Source organism: Notamacropus eugenii, chromosome 3, assembly GCF_028372415.1.
Source record: "Notamacropus eugenii isolate mMacEug1 chromosome 3, mMacEug1.pri_v2, whole genome shotgun sequence".
In the NCBI taxonomy this organism is placed as follows: domain Eukaryota; kingdom Metazoa; phylum Chordata; class Mammalia; order Diprotodontia; family Macropodidae; genus Notamacropus; species Notamacropus eugenii.
In genome coordinates, this window is record NC_092874.1 from 344927657 (window position 1) to 344946794 (window position 19138).

General features: G+C 35.5%; 1 protein-coding gene across 7 annotated transcripts in view; it reads left to right on the forward strand.

Annotated features, from left to right (window-relative positions):
- The first annotated feature begins 6795 nt into the window (after positions 1 to 6795).
- LOC140496850 (zinc finger protein 474-like) overlaps positions 6796 to 19138 on the forward strand; it is a 100527-nt gene continuing 88184 nt past the window's right edge. For 4 of the 7 annotated variants that reach the window (XM_072597154.1, XM_072597155.1, XM_072597157.1 and 1 more), the window contains exon 1: positions 6806 to 6938. The gene's annotated coding sequence lies outside the window, so the exon portion shown is untranslated. Of the gene's footprint in view, positions 6939 to 19138 lie in introns of all 7 variants that reach the window. The other 3 variants (XM_072597152.1, XM_072597153.1, XM_072597156.1) reach the window with 3 other exon arrangements.

Consider the following 19138-nt stretch of genomic DNA (forward strand, 5'->3'; position numbering starts at 1 on the left):
CCTCCATTGTAAAAACTCTTTCTTCACTCTTTTATGTGAGATGGTTTGCTACATTCTGTCTCTTCCTTTCTCTTACTCTTAGTACATTCCATTCAACAGTAAATTTTATTTTTTTTAGGTATTCTCCCTTCATATTCAGCTCACTTTCTGCCTATGGACATATATACATACACATACACATATACATACACATTTCTGCCATGTACATATACTTACCTACACATACATAATATGCACTCGTACACACCTACATATATATTTCCTCTAACTACCCTAATACTCAAAAAGATCTCATGAGCTACAAATAACATCTTTTCATGTAAGAATGTAAACAGTTCAACTTTAATGAGTTCCTTAAGGCTTCTCTTTCCTGTTTACCAAATCATGTCTCTCTTGATTCTTGTATTTGAAAGTCAAATTTTCTATTCAGCTCTGGTCTTTTCAACAAGAATGCTTGGAAATCCTCTATTTCATTGAAATTCCATTTTTTCCCCTGAAGCATTATATTCAGTTTTGCTGGGTAGATGATTCTTGGTTTTAATTCTAGCTCCTTTGACATCTGGAATATCATATTCCAAGCCCTTCAATCCCTTAGTGTAGAAGCTGCTAAATCTTGTGTTATACTGATTGTATTTCCACAATACTTGAATTATTTCTTTCTGATTGCTTGTAATATTTTCTCCTTGACCTGGGAACTCTGGAATTTGGCTACAATATTCCTAGGAGTTGTCCTTTTGGGATCTCTTTCAGGAGGTGATTGGTGAATTCTTGACATTTCTATTTTACCCTCTGAGTCTAGAATATTGGGGCAGTTTTCCTTGATAATTTCTTGGGAGATGATGTCTAGGCTCTTTTTTGATCATGGTTTTCAGGTAGACCAATAATTTTTAAATTATCTCTCCTGGACCTATTTTCCAGGTCAGTTGTTTTTTCCAATGAGATATTTCACATTGTCTTCTATTTTTTTTATTATTTTGGTTATGTTTTATAATTTCACAGTTTCTCATAAAGTCATTAGTTTCTATCTGCTCCATTCTAATTTTTTAAGAACTATTTTCTTCAATGAACCTCCTTTTCCATTTGGCTAGTCCTGCTTTTTAAAACATTCTTCTCCTCACTGGCTTTTTGAACTCTTTTGCCAGTTGAGTTAGCCTATTTTTAAAGGTGTTATTTTCTTCAGCATTTTTTTGGATCTCCTTTAGCAAGGTGTTGACTTATTTTTCATGATTTTCTTACATTGCTCTCATTTCTCTTCCCAATTTTTCCTCCACCTCTCTTACTTGATTTTCAAAATTCTTTTTGAGCTCTTCCATGGTCCAAGACCTTTATATATTTTTTGGAGGGTTTGGATGCAGAAGCTTTGACTTTGATGTCTTCATCTGATGGTATGTTTTGTTCTTCCTCATCCAAGAGGATGGAAGAAAATACCTTTCACCAAGAAAGTAACCTTCTATAGTTTTATTTTTTCCTATTTTGAGGGGCATTTTCCTAGCCCGCTACTTGATTTTTGAACCCTGTGTCAAGTGGAAGATATACTACCCTAAGCTTCAGAGGTTTTGAATAGCTGTTCTCTGAGATATCTCTAGGGACCTGTAAGTTCCCAGTTCCTCCAAGGTGGTACAATCATGGGAGAGGAGTTTATTTCTCTCCTGGCCTGCACTCTGGTCTGTGAGCAACCACAAGTACTCTTTTCTGCCCTGGAACTGTGAGTAGAGTTCCATCTCCACAGCCACCACCGGCTCCACCACACCAGCACTCTTCTTCACCCAAGAACCACCATTCAGGACTGAGACCCAGATCAGCTGCTCCAAAAGCAGATGCTGCTGCTATAGTGGCTGCTGCCACCCTGGGGTCAGGGCTGGGGCCAGATCTTGCTCACCTTTTACCCAGGTGAAAGAGCTTTCTTACCGACTTTGGCAGCTGTCTTTGGGTTGAGAAATCTGGGAAGTGTAGCTGCTACCCATGACTCTGCACCCTGAAACCTGCTGCAGTCCTGTCATGTACACTGTGGCTGAGGTTGGGCTGTTCTCCTCTCCAAGCCCAGTGTGATAGACCTTTCCTGTTGGCCTTCCAACCTGTCTTGGACTGAAAATCTGTTTCACTGTCATTTTGCGGCTTCTGCTGCACTAGAATTTGTTTAGAGTCATTTTTTACAGGTATTTTATGGGCTATTAGGGGAGAGTCAGAGCAGGCCCATCCTTCTACTCTGCCATTTTGGATCCACCCCTAGAATTGCTATTTTCTAACATGAGGTTTTAAAACGGATTTATTGTCTTTTAGTTTACTGAAAGGCGGTCTGTATAATGGTATGGATTTTTGAGTACCTTGGAGTTTAAAGGCAGGACATTTTTTTAAGTCATATTGTAGACATTTCAGAATTGGCCCAAAATCTCCTCTACCAATGCCTTGCTAGAGAGGAAGCTTCTCATAAAAGTTTAACATATCGAACCTTGTTTTAGATAGAAAGGAAGGAGAAATCACATGGTCCCTTTTGACTTTAAAATAGTATAATTCTCTGTAATCATTTTGAAGGGAATCAATTATCTTGTCAATTTGTTTTTACTAAATCTCAATAATGTCAACTTTGCACTTCTGCTATGACCACTAAGGAAAAAAATTCTCATATGGCTTTCTGTAGGCTTAGAACAGGTTCATGATATAAGACCACTAGCACCGCATCAATGAGACAGATCATAGGGAAAAACAGCAACTACAATATATCTTTTTTTTCCATAAAATCAATTTGATTTATTTTTTTAATAAAAAGTTTAGTTTGGAACATAGATACAACAGTCACAATTTTGTGAAAATTAAATTAGCCTGAAATTTCTCTGTGAGAGTAAATGTACATTTGTTTGAGTCAGAATGTGGGTTCTGATGTACTGACAAGACATCCTACTTTATTGGACTTTTAAAATTATAGTATGGAGTCAAAGATTCTTCATGATGCTTTGAGAAATAGAAAAAATTCAGGGACTGTCTCACAAATGATACAAGGAAGATTGAGGGGTAGATTGCTGCTTAAAATTGTTTCTGTTTCCTCATCTGTAAAATGAGGAAGTTGGACTCATCAGGAGTTCCTAAACATTTTTTGTGTTATGTACCCTTTTTGAAGTCTGTGAAAGCTATGACCCTTTCTCAGAAAACAAAAAAAGTTTTTAAATGAATAAAAGAAGATATTCAGGATTACAAAGGAAGCCAATTATTTTGAAATACCTTTATCAAAATATTTTTCAAAGCAAGTTCAGAGAATTCAGGTTAGGAATAATCGCTGGCAGAAGGAAATCTTTAAGATCCCTTCCAACTCTGAAGACCAAGGGTTTTATCAGTAGTAGTAAATAAAATCAGCTCTACCAGGTAACTGATAATAACTGATTGAATAAAAGCTATGTGGTCCTTGTTCTCAGCTTGAGCTCAGAAGGACCTGAGCATAGTTATCTTGGAAGTTGCTGCTGTTTGTTGCCCAACCAACAGATGTGAAATGCTTAGGAGCCTTCATGAGTCAAGGGCATTTTGCCAGTGTTATAAATAGAGATGGGTAAATATACTGGATTCATCAGCTTCCAACTCTTCATCTGATGTTTGGGGCTCCACAACACCCAAAAGACATCAGGCTGAGCACATTTTCCCTTAATTTGGGGGACCATGTGTAATTTCTGGAAATGGAATCCATATGTTTCTGTTTCATTTACACTGTAATCATCAAAAGCTTGTAAGAGCTATTTGATGTCTAAGATGCCTTTTGAGTTTTCCTTTAAAAAAATGAATCTTTAAAGCCTTTTCTCTCTTAAAAACAGGAAGGCATGTTTGCCAAGACCAAATAAACTTGAACCAAAAGGTTCAACTTAGGCTGAAACTCCAAACCTATGAATTTCAACTGGGTTCTCAACTCAGAGAAACACAAAGGCCATTTTCCCAAAGCTAATTACTGAGACACACTTGAGGGAATGTAGAGACCTGTAGCTTGGCAGCTACTCAGAAGGGACAGCAAAAGCCCTGAAGCATCCCTTGTTACCAAGCTAACAAATGCTCAGGTTGCTCTAAGCCTGTGTTATTTTCTAAACCCCTGAAAGCAGTCATTCCAGGTCAGAGTTAAAGAGCTCTTGGCAGGAGCCTCATGTGGGTGAAGTTTTAAATACAACTACCTGCCTTTGTGTGGAACTTAATGATTGAATGATGTTTTTATGAGGATAGTCTTTGGGTCCAGGATATATTTTTTTTGTCCTGTATGTTCTTAATCAGTACCATTTTCAATACCTGAGTAGATTGTGTCTATGTGAAAGTCTGCAAAGGCTCTTTTAAAAACTTTTTAGACAATTGATTCCAAGGAAACTTCTCATCTCACAAGTTTGTTAAAGATAGTTTTAACAGAAGAATAGGGTGCTTTGATAAACTAACAAGGAACAAACAAGTCTTTTCAGTTGGGGGATCTGAGTTAAATTCAACTAAAAAATATCTTAAAGTGTATACTATGCGGAAAATACTAAGCTAGATGGTACTGGGTTGGGAGGGGGTATATGTTATGGTCACAGCCATCCCTCAAATGTAATCAATGTGAAATGTGTTATATGTAGTGAGGGTAATCAGGAAGGCACTTGTTCAATTTGATAATTCCACCAATTGCCTTGATGAAATTACTGAGAGGGCAAAATATAGTGCAGAAAAGATACAGTGAACTTTTCTTCTTGGTTGCCAGTAGTTGATTCTGTCTCCTAATGATTGGTTGACTAAGGCAGTTTGTTCAGAGAAACCAACTCTTCTCTATCTGTAAAAATGAGATGGGAAATACCTTGGCTCTTTTACCTACTTTATTTTCTCCTGTGAACTTTGAGACCAGAGGGCAAAAAGACTTTAATGAAGATATCTACCAATCCTTGCCCTGACAGGAGACCAGAGAATGATATGTCAAGTGGCCTGTGAATGCCTGGGTGAGCCTGGACTTCCCAATAATGGCTCAATTTTTTTTCTATTTATTTTTCTGAACCCAAATCAAAGATTAGAAATTCTAAGAATGAATGTTTCCAGACTTAAGGGGTGTCCCCTGGGCAATCTCGAATTCAAAAGTACCTGAGTGAAGAGTTGAGCACAAGCCTCCCAGATAAAGAATGTTTTCTCAGAGAAGGAGGAAATGAACATCTACAGAAAAGCAAGCACCCCTCAGCTAATGGACAAAAGCCTTGTCATGAGAGCCCTAGAATTTTAACTCTTTGCTAATCTCCCATGATGTGTCTGTGAAATGCTTTTATTGCACAAACCCAAGGCGAATGGGAAGAATTTTTAAGTAGACCCACAAAAGGATTGTACCTTCATAGGAGAGTATAAAGTATAAAATAGGGTATTTGAATATTGCATATTTCTGCATTATGTTCATGGGCTTCAATAAATCTTTGTATGTTATGTCTTTTGATGCTGTGTGTGTATGTGTATGTATACTGGAGGAAATAAAAAGTTATTCCATATATGATACCCATATTGCACATTGGACACTTTTATGGGAAGAACATATAGGGAGATGAGGAAAATTCTAGGGACAAAAGGATGACATGATACAGTCCTTGCCTTCAAAGAACCTACATTCTAATAAATGATATGTTATATACCAGTAAGTGTAAGGCAAGGTAAGGAATGAGGACAAAGCAAAGATCCAGACAAAATGTTCTAGGAAAAATTGAGAGGGAAGTCAGTGTTTCAGTTAAGGAGATCAGAAAGGATTTCCCTGAGCCTTAAAGAAATAGAAGGATTCTGAAAACTGGAGATGAACAGGGAGTGCATGAATGCAAAAAGTTTTATTAAGATATCTTATCACTTCTGCTCACAGAAGAAGCAACGGAGTATTGTGGATCGTTCTGGCTTTGAAGCCAGGAAGATTTGAGTTCATGCCCCGTCTGTACCATCTGCCAGCTCTGTGATAATTAGACAAGTCAATTAATCTCTTAGTGCTTTTTGGAAATTCTTTAAGACCTTAATTTTCATAGAATGTTCTGACCTACACATATAGAGGAAATTTCCTGTGTTAGTGAAGTCACTATGCCAGATCACCTCCACCTGCTGAAAGTTATATTGTAGGATATTTAATATAATAACAAAACTTTAAAGTTAGAAAATCCTTCAGAGGTCACCTAGTTCAGTTAAACTTTATGTTGCATGAGTTACTTAAACAGAATTAACAGCCTTATAGGTGACCTGTACCATCCACTTTTGGTTAGCATAACAGGAAAAAAAAAGTGAACTTTTGCCTTAAGTAAATCATCATTTTGTGGATATTTTCACATATGTTCCTTTTGTTTATTTTAACATAGATTCAGATTTATAATGAAAATATACATTTTCAAAAACCCTATATTTTGATGTGACTTGCATTTTGGATTCACTCAAAATGTACGCTTTGTGACTAATTAACTTGTACCTCAACTAGACCTAAGTTCTTCCAGACAAAGGGGGATCTTTAATAATCTTTTCTAGAGAAAAGGAGATTAAATAAACCACTTAATGGAAATAACACAAAAGAAAATTTTATTTATTGAAGAAACATGTTTTATTTCTTTCTTTTTCCCTACTAACAAAAGAGTATCTGGTATTTTATTTTTCTTCTATTACTTTGGGCAGAATATAGGAGTAAATTCTACAGATTAGTTTGTGGAAAAGTTGCTGCCTCTACCTATTTTCATTGCTTGTTGCTGAGTTCCTTCGTTTTTGTTTTAAATTTGTCCAATCAGCTGCTGCAAAACACAGTCACATTCTTTTTGTTGACAGGTTGCCAGGTTACATCCAGAGAACAAAGAGCTCGGATTCCTGTTACCCAGGCAGTATCAGATGCTAATATTCTAAAGTCTTAAGGGAGAGGAGACTGCAGTCTTTGAACTGGGTTAATTTTGCTCCTATTTCTCACCCACTCTAGCGGGGCTTGATATATTATGGCAAAGGGCTGAGGCTGAAAGGTAAGAGAGACAATGTCACAAGCCAAAATCATCACAATGCATTATTTTTGTGTTGTCTATATCTCCTTCATTCTTAAATTTTCCTTTGACCTAAAAAGAAATTTGTGTTCTTCCTAGTAAAGGCTTGCACCTAATCTTGCCATTTGATGACCATTTAATCTTCAATATTTCTTTACTATGACAAGAAAAGCAAGATAAAGTAATTAGCCATTAAGTCAAGATATCAAATAAAATAACATAAAAAATTACAATCACTTCATTATTTGATGCTGATAATGTGAGTCGTTGTGAAAGTGTACTAATGCATAAAATGGGGAATCAACTTTTATGTGGAGAGAGAAAATTTTATCATATCCCTTGGGTAGGGGAAGTCTATAAATTGAGAATGTTTTTGAAGGATGTTTATAAACTATGTTATCTGTGAAAGAAAAGGGATTATTAGGGCCAAATGTATTCACTGACAACTTTTAAAAATGATTTGATACAGTCTAATTTATGAATTTCTAATATCTACATCATTATGTTTTAATATTTGCACCTGCAACAAGCATTAAAAATAAATGTGCGGATTGATATCTTCTTTTATTGTATTTTCCTAGAGCTATGATGGACTGAGTCAGGCAGTGTATGCTTTCTCCACATATTGTACGCATAGCCTCACTTCTCCCAGTATTCTGATGCCAAAAAGATTTTGGAGTTAGAACTAAAGAGGTTAAAGAGTTTAAAATCTCTTCTCAAGCAAGATAACCTTAGTAATTGAGAAGTATTTTAAAATATGCTATATATGACTTGAAATTGATAAGACCTCAAATTTCTATTAGATGGGAGATGTTTTATATGCCATATACGTGTGTAAATATGCATTTTATGTATGAACATGTGTGTACAGTGCTGCATATTAACAGGTTAGTTTCTCTAAATAGGAACAAATACATAATTTTAAAAAAAATTTGGAGCAAAATAAAATATGTTCACATTTTATTTCCCTAGATGTAATTTATAAATAAACAAAAATCAGCACTTTGAAATTTTTGCTAGCCTACCATATAAGGAGACAGCAGATTTCAATGTTTCTCATAGTTTAAAGAAAAATAAAATCTTATATTCCTATAGTATTCTATAGTTAAAATGCTCATGTTATCTCATTTTATCCCACAATAAACCTATGAAGTTGGCAAATAGATTTGTTATAACCATTTCAAGGTGAGGAAATTAAGGATCATAGAAGTTATAGAACTTGCTCAAGATCAAACAATTAGTCAAAAGACTAGAATCCAGGTCCTGTGACTCCTAGTAGCTGTTCCTTTCACTGTGCCATACAGTGTTGTTTCTATAGATCACATTTCCTAGTTTCTTTATAGAAATTATGAATCTTCCAGAATGCCGGTGCTATGTTTCTCAGGGACAGACTGCTGAAATCACCTCTCTGAAGTCTAAAAAAAAAACTTTACACATTCATAAAAATACATACTAAAGCATTTTCTTAGTGTTTTCTTCAATTTTATTTTTCATTTTTAACACAGTTTGTAACAGATAAAATAATTCAAACTTTTAGTCAGGTGATACTTTTTTTTAAAGTATTTACAATATAGACCACAAAAGAATTTTTTTTTAAACATTAACCAACTGAGACAAAAATTATTTATGTTGCTAACTTCACAAGCTCTTGACCTGATTGTCTGCACAATATTACTAAGAATTAAAGGTCCCTATGTTATTGTTGTTGGTCTAAAGTCCTATGCCTAATAGCTTAATTTTAGACAACCTCGGATGTTCCCCTACCAATAATCTATAATTTAATAGATCTGGTATTAAGCTTACAAACCTTTTGACTGTAGGAAATTGCCACCAAGAGTAGGGTCGTTGCAGGGATACAATATCTCCCCAACTTCATGTCAATTCCAGGCAAGATTAGGTTGTCCACTTGCATTCAGTCAGGCTTAAGGTCTGCCAGGCGTCAGTTGGGAAACTGAGTCAGGAGAATCCTACCTCAGACTTAACCACATGTAAATAGAAATTCAAGGTGTTTGTGTATACATACTTATGTATACACACACATATACATTTTAATATACATATTATATATACCTATATGGACATGCTTTAAGTTGACATTTAATGAAATTCAAATCAAATTTGTTTTTTTCCAGTGGACTTTCCATCTCAAAATAAATTAAAAAGCAACATCAGAGTGAGTAGCCATACAGATTCAAACAAATATCCTTCTTGACTGGGTACAATTACTTTCATAAGTTCTGTAGCTCCACTACTTTACCAGTCTCTAAAACTTTAGTCAATTGCACAAGCTGTGACAAAAAGCTGCTTCTTCACAAGGGAAGGGATAGTAACAACTAACTCTTTTTGTGCTAAAGGTGGCTAAACAGCAAGCAATACGATCCAATTTCAAGTGAGGGTCACATTACAAATGGTGAAGTAAGTTTAAGGGTGGTACAAGGAGAAGATCCAAAAATTGTTTGAGGCATAGTTTTGAACACTTGAGGGGCTTAATCGAAGACTTGGGTCATTTAAAATGAAGTAATTTGTTCCACCATTTTCATATGTGAAAGAAGGCTTTTAAGCCAGGGTCATCAAGGGAAGAATACCAGGGCAGTGTTCAGACTCCAAACTAGGGCATCAGCCAAGATCTTCCAAATTTGAAAAGTATTGCTTAACAAAACCAGTGTAGTAGGCCAAAACCTATAAACCATGATAGAGAAGAGAAAAGAGAACAGCAGGGATATCGCCAGAGCCTTCAGCATGAAGGTCTTCAGGCTATGGTTGGAAAACAAAAAGTCCATGATTGTCCAGTGAAGGGCCAACCTCTGTACTTAGTATAGTTACCAGAACCTATCACCATTCCACCTAGACTTATTGTACTTAACCCTCCCCCAAATGAGGTCATGTTCTGAAAGCACTATCTTCTCCCCTCCTCCTCTTCTTACATGACTTCCCACATCTTTTCTCACTAGCTCTTCCTCCATTCCTGTCTTGAATAAAGAGGTGGCCCTTCTCCTTACCAAGGCAAACCCCTCTGCATGCACTCTTTACAGATCCCCTAATATCCAGCAGGTTGCCCCCAATATTATTCCCACTTTCTCATCTTCAATATTTTCCTCTCTTATGTTACCTTCCCTTTTGCCTACAAACACACCCCTCTCTCACCTATCCTTACAAAATTTTCCCTTAATCACCACTAGCGACCATTTTCTATCTATCTTCCTCACTCTTAGCAAAAACTACCTGAGAAAGTCATCTACATCCTATGACTCCTTACCCCTTCACTCATTTTTAAACTCTCTGCAAGCTAGGTTCCAACTCAATGACACTGCTCTCTCCAAATGTACCACAAATCTCTTATTTCCCTAATCAAATGGTCTTAGTTTTCATACTACTTGACCTCTCAGTAGCCTTCCACACTGTCAGTCATCCTTTTCTCTCTAGGTTTCTGGTTCTCTTCTGCTTTAACTGTTTATCTGTTTAATTATTCATTCTCAGTATTCTTTGCTGGGTCTTCATCCATACATTATTCACTTACCATGGGTTTCAGCCCAGTATTGTACTGAGCTTTCTCCTCTACCATTATACTATCTCACTCAGTTATTTCATCAATTCCCATGTATTGGTTTAATTGTTAACTTTCTGTAGATGATTCCCAGATCCATGTATTCACATCCAACCTCCTTCCTGAGCTATTTAGTCCCACATCACCAATAGCTTCTTGGAAAGCTTGAATTGGATGTCCAGTAGGCATTTAATTCAATATGTACAAAACAGAACACATTGTCTTTCCTTTCAAAGTCTCCTGTCTTCCAGCTACCATTGATAGTGTCACCATCTTCTTAGTTACCCAGGTCCACAGCACTGATATCATCCTTCAGTGCTCATTCACATTCACTCCATATATCCAATTCATTGTCAAATCTTGTCATTTCTGCTTTTATAACATCTTTCACAAATATCCTCTTCTTTCACATAGTTATACTTCTATTTCAGGACCTCACCACATCTTATCTACAATATCCTCTAATTGGTCTTTCTGTCTCAAGTCTTCCCCCACTGCTATCCATCTTCCACCCAGCTATAAGAATGAGTATCCTAAGGCATAAATTTGATCACGTCACTTTCCTATTTAATAAATTCCAGTGGCTCTTTGTTGACTCCACGACAAAATTTAAAAATGTTTTGTTTGGCATTTGAAGCCCTTCACAACCTGAGTCCTTTCTATTTTTCCAGTCTTTTAAAAACTGTACTCACCTCCAAACTTTCTACAATTCAGCTGTGATGTCCTACTTGTTGTTTCTCACATGAAGCTGTATGATCACTTCTAAAAGGTACAGGAAATTTGTCTTTTGATTTCTTGAAACATAGCGTCCAGGTTTTTGTTTGGTCATGGTTTCAGGGAGCTCAATTATTCCCAAACTATCTCCCTTCAACCTGTTTCCCAGGTCAGTTTCTTTCCATGTGTCTTATTTTCATTTAAAATTTATTTTTTAGTTCTTTGACTTTGTTCTTATTCTGTTGTCTCATGAAAGAAGCAGGTTTGACTTGCTCTGTTCTCTCTTTCACATTCTACTACCTGAATAAGTTTTAACTTCTGCTCTATTTTTTCCTGCATATTTTTCACTTCTCATTTTGTTTTTAGTGTTTGCTTTGTTTTATTTAGCCAATCTTAGAGATTGTAGAGTAAAACCATTTTTCCTTTTGAGGTTTTGCTTTATATATTCTGAAGTTATTTCATCTGGGTTTATCTCCTGGACTTCTCTTAACACATGGAAATTCTTATTTATTCATATTTTTTATTTCAGTTCCTGGATTTTAACATTATAGTCTTTGATACTTTAGAATTCGATTCTAGTTGGTACTGCTTGATGCTCTGCTATTGTGGATTGTGTGGGTGTTATTAGGTTCTACTAAATCTGCCTTGATGCTTATCTTCTGGCTCAGTATCCTGATGGATACACAGGTGTTGACCTCAGCCCATCTCTTTTCCTTTCACAATCCCCAAATAAATAGCTGGTTCTATCCACTGCTCTTGACCTAAAATGCCTTAGTTAGATGTTGAACATGGCACTGATCCCTGACCTCCTCTGAGCACCACCCTCCCTCCCCCAATAACATTTAAGTGATCAAAGACTGAGTTGACGCCATCCTTACTATGACTTCCAGTGCTCCAAGGAGTTCATTGGTAGGCCCTGTCTCCTTGCACAGCGACATATGGGGACAATCACTATGCTTTACTTATATTTTAACAAGCCAGTGCTGGAATCTGGTTTCAGATATGAATTAGTGTAGCTCAGGCTGACTTGTGACCCTTTCCACTCCTGACCCTGGTAGTGTCCTTATTCAGAGGACCATTCACTGAAACTCTCACTGGCTCCCCTAGACCAGTCACTCTCCTATAACATGCTAGCTTTTTATCTGCTTACTGGTGATTGGGTTGGCTTCCCTGGTGTGACCACTTTCCTAGATGTTACTGACTTTTAGATGTGCTCTTCTGCAGTTCTGGACTAGCTGACAAAGTTTACTTTTATTTCTCTTAGTTTCCTTGACCTATGTAGGGTCCTTTGCAGTTATTTTCTTGATCTGCCATCATTTATTCAAGTCACTAATTAAATGTATTCGTATATAATCAGCATTCATCATTTGTTGCTCATGAACCATAGCTGTCTCATCATTATAATGGTAACATCACATTTCAAAAAATTAATTGATACAATTGTTTTTATAATACCCTTTTTTCTGACACATCTCTTCCTCTCTCCCTCCTGAAACACCATTCTCATAACAAAGAATTAAAAGAGAGACAGAGACAGAGATAGAAACAGAGAGAAACGGTTCTGCAAAACTTGCTAATATATCAACAAAATGTCACATTGTATGTGGGTTTCATACCCACAGATGCCTACTTTAAAAAAAAAAAAAGAAGAAGAAATGCATACTTACATCTGTTCTTTGAAGCTTTTTCCAGGAACTGATTTCTACTTGTGTTTTCATCAACATTGTTGTAATTGTTATGTATATGTTGTTTTGTTTTGCTTTTTGGTTCTGCTTACTTTGCCTTGTGTCAGTTTATATAAGCTTTCCTGTGCTTCTCTGTATTCTTGATATTCATCTTTTCTTATAATTACTATTACTTTCATTCACCAAAGTTTAGCCAGCTCCCCTATTAATGGGAATATACCTTGTTTCTAACTTTCTGTCATGCCAAAGATTGCTGGCATAAACATTTGGAGGTATATAGGACCTTTAGTTATGCAGTTCTTTGATCTCCTTGGAGGATATGCCTAGGAGCCTAATCTTTGGATGAGAGGATATGTCCATTTAGTCTGTATTTTTTGAGTGTAATTCCTGAATTAATAACCATTTAATCATAGTTTAGACTGTCAAATATTTTAAATTATTTATAATTTCTCTATCTTCTTGCATAGTCTATTTTTATAGGTACTATATGATGCTACAAAATAGGTAATATTAATGGAAATTCAGATGCTACTATTTTTTTCTTGACAAATTCTGGATTGCTTCTTATATCTTTCTATTAAATGATCTAACATGGAGAGAAGAACATCATTAAAAAATTTAAAAGTAAGTTTAGCTATTGTTAACAAACACTTAGGAAGGGAGTTGTCTGATTATATGTAAAGTTTTTGGGTGCATTGAAAGAAGGACTTTGCTCAACCATGGGGAGTATATAAGGGTTAGATTAAAATGAATGAGAACAACTAAGAATTTGTGGGAAAGATATCAAGTGATATCTAAGTGTTTGTTTCTTTAACTATTTCTCTGAAAGGATATCATTGTTTCATGAGATTATGGCAATACTTGTGAGTTTAAATAATCTCATTTTTAAAAAATAATAAAGTAGAAAAGTAGGTTAATATATCTCTCTCAGTTAATCATGCCAAGTGACTTTTCATTCTGTTTAACTATAAACATAGAATAACAGTTTTCTTAGTATTAAAACAACCTATCCTTTAACAAAAAGTCAAACAAATGACAAGCCTCTCAAATGCTAGATTGTCAAATCTAACTTTATAAAATGATAGCAGTGTTAGTGAGAAACTTCTAAATGAGAATATAATGAAAGCAGGAGGGGGAAATATAACAAATAGGTAAAAGTAAATTTCATTAAGAAGTCCAAAAATATAAAGAAGTGAGGAGAAGATATAAAAGGAGTATGAAGGGGAAATCACAGAAGACTACAGCATTATAATAACAGTGACCATTCTTCCGTCCTTGGAATATTTCCACCTTTTTCTCCAACTCTCAGGAAATCCTTTTTTTTCCCCTCTAAGGGTCAGTTCAGGAGCAATCCTTTGAGATTGAAAAATAAGAAAGCATTCCTAAAGACTGCAAAGTCTGAAGCAAAAAAGTAAAGACCTTAAGGACACAAGTGGTGGTATTTTCATCACTACTGACCATCAGATATTAAAAAGACAAAAGAGAAAGGCAGATTTGTTAAGTGTTCAAATTGTTAAGATGAATTTTAGAAATGGGATTTGGATTTCTAGACCATAGCTTAAAACAGGAATGAATGGCTTCTGATTATGAATGAAGTTTATCTAACTATGGCTGACATTTTCCTAGAGTCTTGCAAATCTAATCAGAAGGATTTTAACTAAAAAGACCAACGGAGAAAACTGTCTAGAAGTTTTAAAGCTGGGTGATCTCCTACTTTACTGAGATGATGCAGGACATCCATCATGAGTGTCTTCATCACATTTTCTCTATACAGCAATATCTTCTTGTCTTTACCAATTTTTTTTGCTTTCTTCCCTTCAGAGTAGAAGAAATGGTTCTCCTCCTTTCCAAGGTTAATTCTTTAACCATTTTCACCTTGATTCTATCCCATCCTCTGAGATGCAAACTAATAGATCATTCTCTCTCACTCATCTGGAATCACTTGATCTCCACTGACTCTTTCCCCTCCAATTAAAAATATCCTTTCATCTACTCTAACCTCAAACTTTTTCTCTATCTGACTCTAGCTAATATTTTATCTCAGGCCCTTCCATTTACTGCCAAACTTCTAGCAAGATTAGTTTAAACTAGGTGGCTCACTACCCATTCAATAAATCAACTCGGTCAAGTACCAATCAAATATATGCCAGAAACTGTATTAGGTGCTTGGTATATAAATAGGAAAATGAGATATTTCATACCCATAAAAATCTTAAAAATTTTTTCTATTCATTTTAAACTTAAATACAAAATATGAAAAGAAAAAAAGGAACAATTTCTCTTTTTTTTTGCCTGTGCTTGGATCTGGGTCACAGTCCTGGGTAGTGGATGAGGAGGAGCATTTGTGTGGAAGAGCTTGTGGTGGCAGTGGAAAGGGAATCCTTACAGTTCCAAGACAGAAAATAGTGCTTGTGGTCACACAAGAGCACAGGCCAGGAAAGGAGAAAACATTTCTCCTTTGATCATACCACCTTAGAAGAACTGAACATTTACAGGCCCCCAGAAATATCTCTGCAAACAAAACTCTGACGTTTGGTACAGGACACCCTCCACACTAGAAGCAGAGTCCTATCTTAATAAAGAGTTAGAAAGTCAAGTATTTGGCTAGAAAAATGAGAAAACAGCATAAAAAAACCTCAGACCACAGAATCTTACTTTGGTGACAAAGACGATCAAAATATACAACCAGAAGAAGACAACAAAGTAAAAGGTCCTACATCAAAAACCTCCAAGAAAAATATGAATTGGTCATAGACCATAGAAGAGCTCAAAAATGATTTTGAAAATCAAGTAAGAGAAGAAGAGGAAAAATTGGGAAGAGAAATGAGAGTGATGCAAGAAAATCATGAAAAATGAGTCAACAGCTTTCTAAAGGAGACCCAAAAAATACTGAGGAAAATAACACATTAAAAAATAGACTAACCCAAATGGCAAAAGAGATCCAAAAGCCAATGAAGAGAAGAATGCCTTATAAAACAGAATTGGCAAAATGGAAAAGGAAGTCCAAAAACTTGGCGAAGAAAATAATTCCTTCAAAATTAAAATGGAGCAAATGGAAACTAATGACATTATAAGAAATCAAGAAATTATAAAACAGAACCAAAAGAACGGGAAAATAGATGACAATGTGCAATATATCATTGGAGAAATCACTGACCTGGAAAATAGATCCAGGAGAGATCATTTAAAATTTATTGGACTAGCATTCTTGTTGGAAGGACCAGGGCTGAATAGAAAATTTGACATTCAAGTACAGGAATCAAGAGAAACATCAAAAGGTAAACAGGAAAGAGAAGCCTTAAGGAACTCATTAAAGTTGAACTGTTTACATTCCTACATGGAAAGATGTTGTTTGTAACTCATGAGACCTTTTTCAGTATTAGGGTAGTTAGAGGGAATATGTGTATGTATGTATGTGTGTATATATATATATATATATATATATATGTATATATATGTGTGTGTGCAAGTATATTATATATACATACATATATGTAGGTGTGTATGGGTATGTATGTGTATATTTGTATATTATATATGTGTAGGTATGTATATAAACATGGGTATATTTGTGTATCTATGTATGTAAATGCATATATATGTATGTATATACATACATATATACACACAGAGACAGAGGGGACAAAGTGAGTTGAATATGAAGGAAGAATACCTAAAAAATAAAATTTACCACTGAGTGGAAAGTACTAGGAGTAAGAGAAAGGGAGAGGTAGAATGTAGCACATCATCTCACATAAAAGAGGCAGGAAATAGCTTTTACAATCAAGAGGAAGATGAAAGGGAATAAGTGAGCCTTACTTTCATGAGACTTGGCTTTCATGGGAATAGCACACACTCAATTGGATATGGAAATCTATTTTACCCTGCAGGATGACAAGGAGGAAAGGGATAGAAGAGGGAAGATAATAGAAGGGACAGACAATTGGGGAAAAGGTTAATCAGAAGCAAACGTTATTGAGGGAGGACAGGTCAAGGAAGAGAATGAGATAAATGGAGGGCAGGATAGGACAGAGGGAAATGTGGTTAGTCCTTTGCAACATAACTATTATGGAAGTATTTTTCATTGTTACATATATATGTCCTACATAGATTTGCTTGTTTTCTCAATGGGGGCAGGTCTGAGGAGGGAGGAAGGGAGAGAATATGGAACTCAAAGCTTTAATAATGAATATTAAAAATTATTTTAGTATGAAACTGGAAAATAAGATATACAGGCAATTGGGCATAAGAAATCTATTTTGCCCTACCGGAAAATAGAGAGTAGAGGGATGGAAGAAGTGGGGGTAATAGAAGGGAGAATAGACTGGAGGCAGGGGTGGATGGGGTGACTGCTGTCTTGGGGTGGTGATGGGGAAAGATGGGGAGAATATTTTGATTTTAAATTCTTATTGAAGTGAATGTTGAGAACTGAAAAATAAGTAAATTATATATTTTTTAAAAGACTTGGAAAAGGACATGTCAGGTGAATTAAAGCATTTTCACAATAGTTATTATAATTAAATAATGCAAAGTTTGAGAAAAAAACATAACTATGTTGGGATTACCCATAGAACTAGTTCATTTAATTCTAACATTGATGTAAAAAGGCTCAAAAATATTCTTATAACAAAAAATGAAAATTTTTCTCTCAATATTTCTTTTTATGTGAGGAAAATAAACTATATCCCAATCTAAAAGGAAAAAAAATCATTGGACTACCTGAAAGCCATGATCAAAAAAAGGAACCTAGACATTATCTTTCAAGAAATTATCAAGGAAAACTGCTCTGATAATTCTAGAATCAGAGGGTAAAACAGAAATTGAAAGAATTCACTAAATACCTCCTGAAAGAGATCCCAAAAGGAAAACTAGGAATATTGTAGTCAAATTCGAGAGTTCCCAGGTCACAGAAAAAATATTGCAAGCAGCCAGAAAGAAACAATTCAAGAACTGTGGAAATACAATCAGGATAATACATCCAGCAACTTCTACATTAAGGGATCAGAAGGTTTGAAATGTGATATTCTAGAGGTCAAAGGATCTAAGATTAAAACCAAGAATCATCTACCCATCAAAAATATGGATATTCAATAAAACAGAGGCCATTCAAATGTTCTTGTTGAAAAGACCAGAGCTGAATAGATAATTTGACTTTCAAATATAAGAATCAAGAGAAGCATGAAAAGATTAACAGGAAAGAGAAATCATAAAGGATTTATTAAAGTTGAGCTATTTACGTTCCTACATGTAAAAATGATATTTGTAAGTCATGAAACCTTTCTCAGTATTAGGATAGTTAGAGGAAATACATACATCTATATACATATAGAGATAGAGGGCATAGGGCAGATTGAATATGAAGGGGCGATATCTAAAAAATAAAATTAAAGGGTGAGAGAGGAATATATTAGAAGAAGGAGAAAGGGAAAGATAGAATAGAGTAAGTTATCTCACATAAGAGAGGCAAGAAAAAGCTTTTACAATGGAGGGAAAGAGTGGGGAATGAGTGAACCTTACTCTCACAGGATTGGGCTTAAGGAGGGTACAACATACACACTCAATTGGGTGTCTTACCCTACAGGAAAGTAGGGGGAAGGGAATAAGAGTGTGGGACGATAGAAGGGAGGGGAGGGGGTAGTTGGAGGTAACACTTTTGAAAAGGGACAATGTCCAAGGAAAGAGTAGAATAAAAAGGGGGGCAGATAGGATGCAGGGAAATATAGTTAATCTTTCACAATATGACTATTAAAGTGTTTTGCATAATTACACATGTGTAACCTATATTGAATTGCTTGTTCTCTCAATGAGGGTGGATTGGGGCAGGGGAGAAGGGAGAAAATTAGGAACTCAAAGTTTTAAAAACAAATGTTAAAAATTGTTTTTACATGCAACTGAGAAATAAGATGTCCAGGCAATATTGTATATACATTTATCTTGCCCTACAAGAAAGTGAGGAGGAGGGGAATAGGAAGGGGTGACAGAAGGGAGGGCAGACTATGGGAAGGGGTAATCATAATGCATGCCATCTTGCGGTGGGGGGAAGGGAGAGATGGGGAAAAATTTGGAACTTGAAATGTTGTGGAAATAAATGTTGAAGATGAAAATACATAAATTAATAAAAAATATTCCCTTATATACAGCAAAAAATAAATCAAAGATTCAATATGAAACCATGAATTTCCACTTAAGACTGTTGATTTTTTTTATAAAACTGTGTAATAAATACTATACATTGTTTT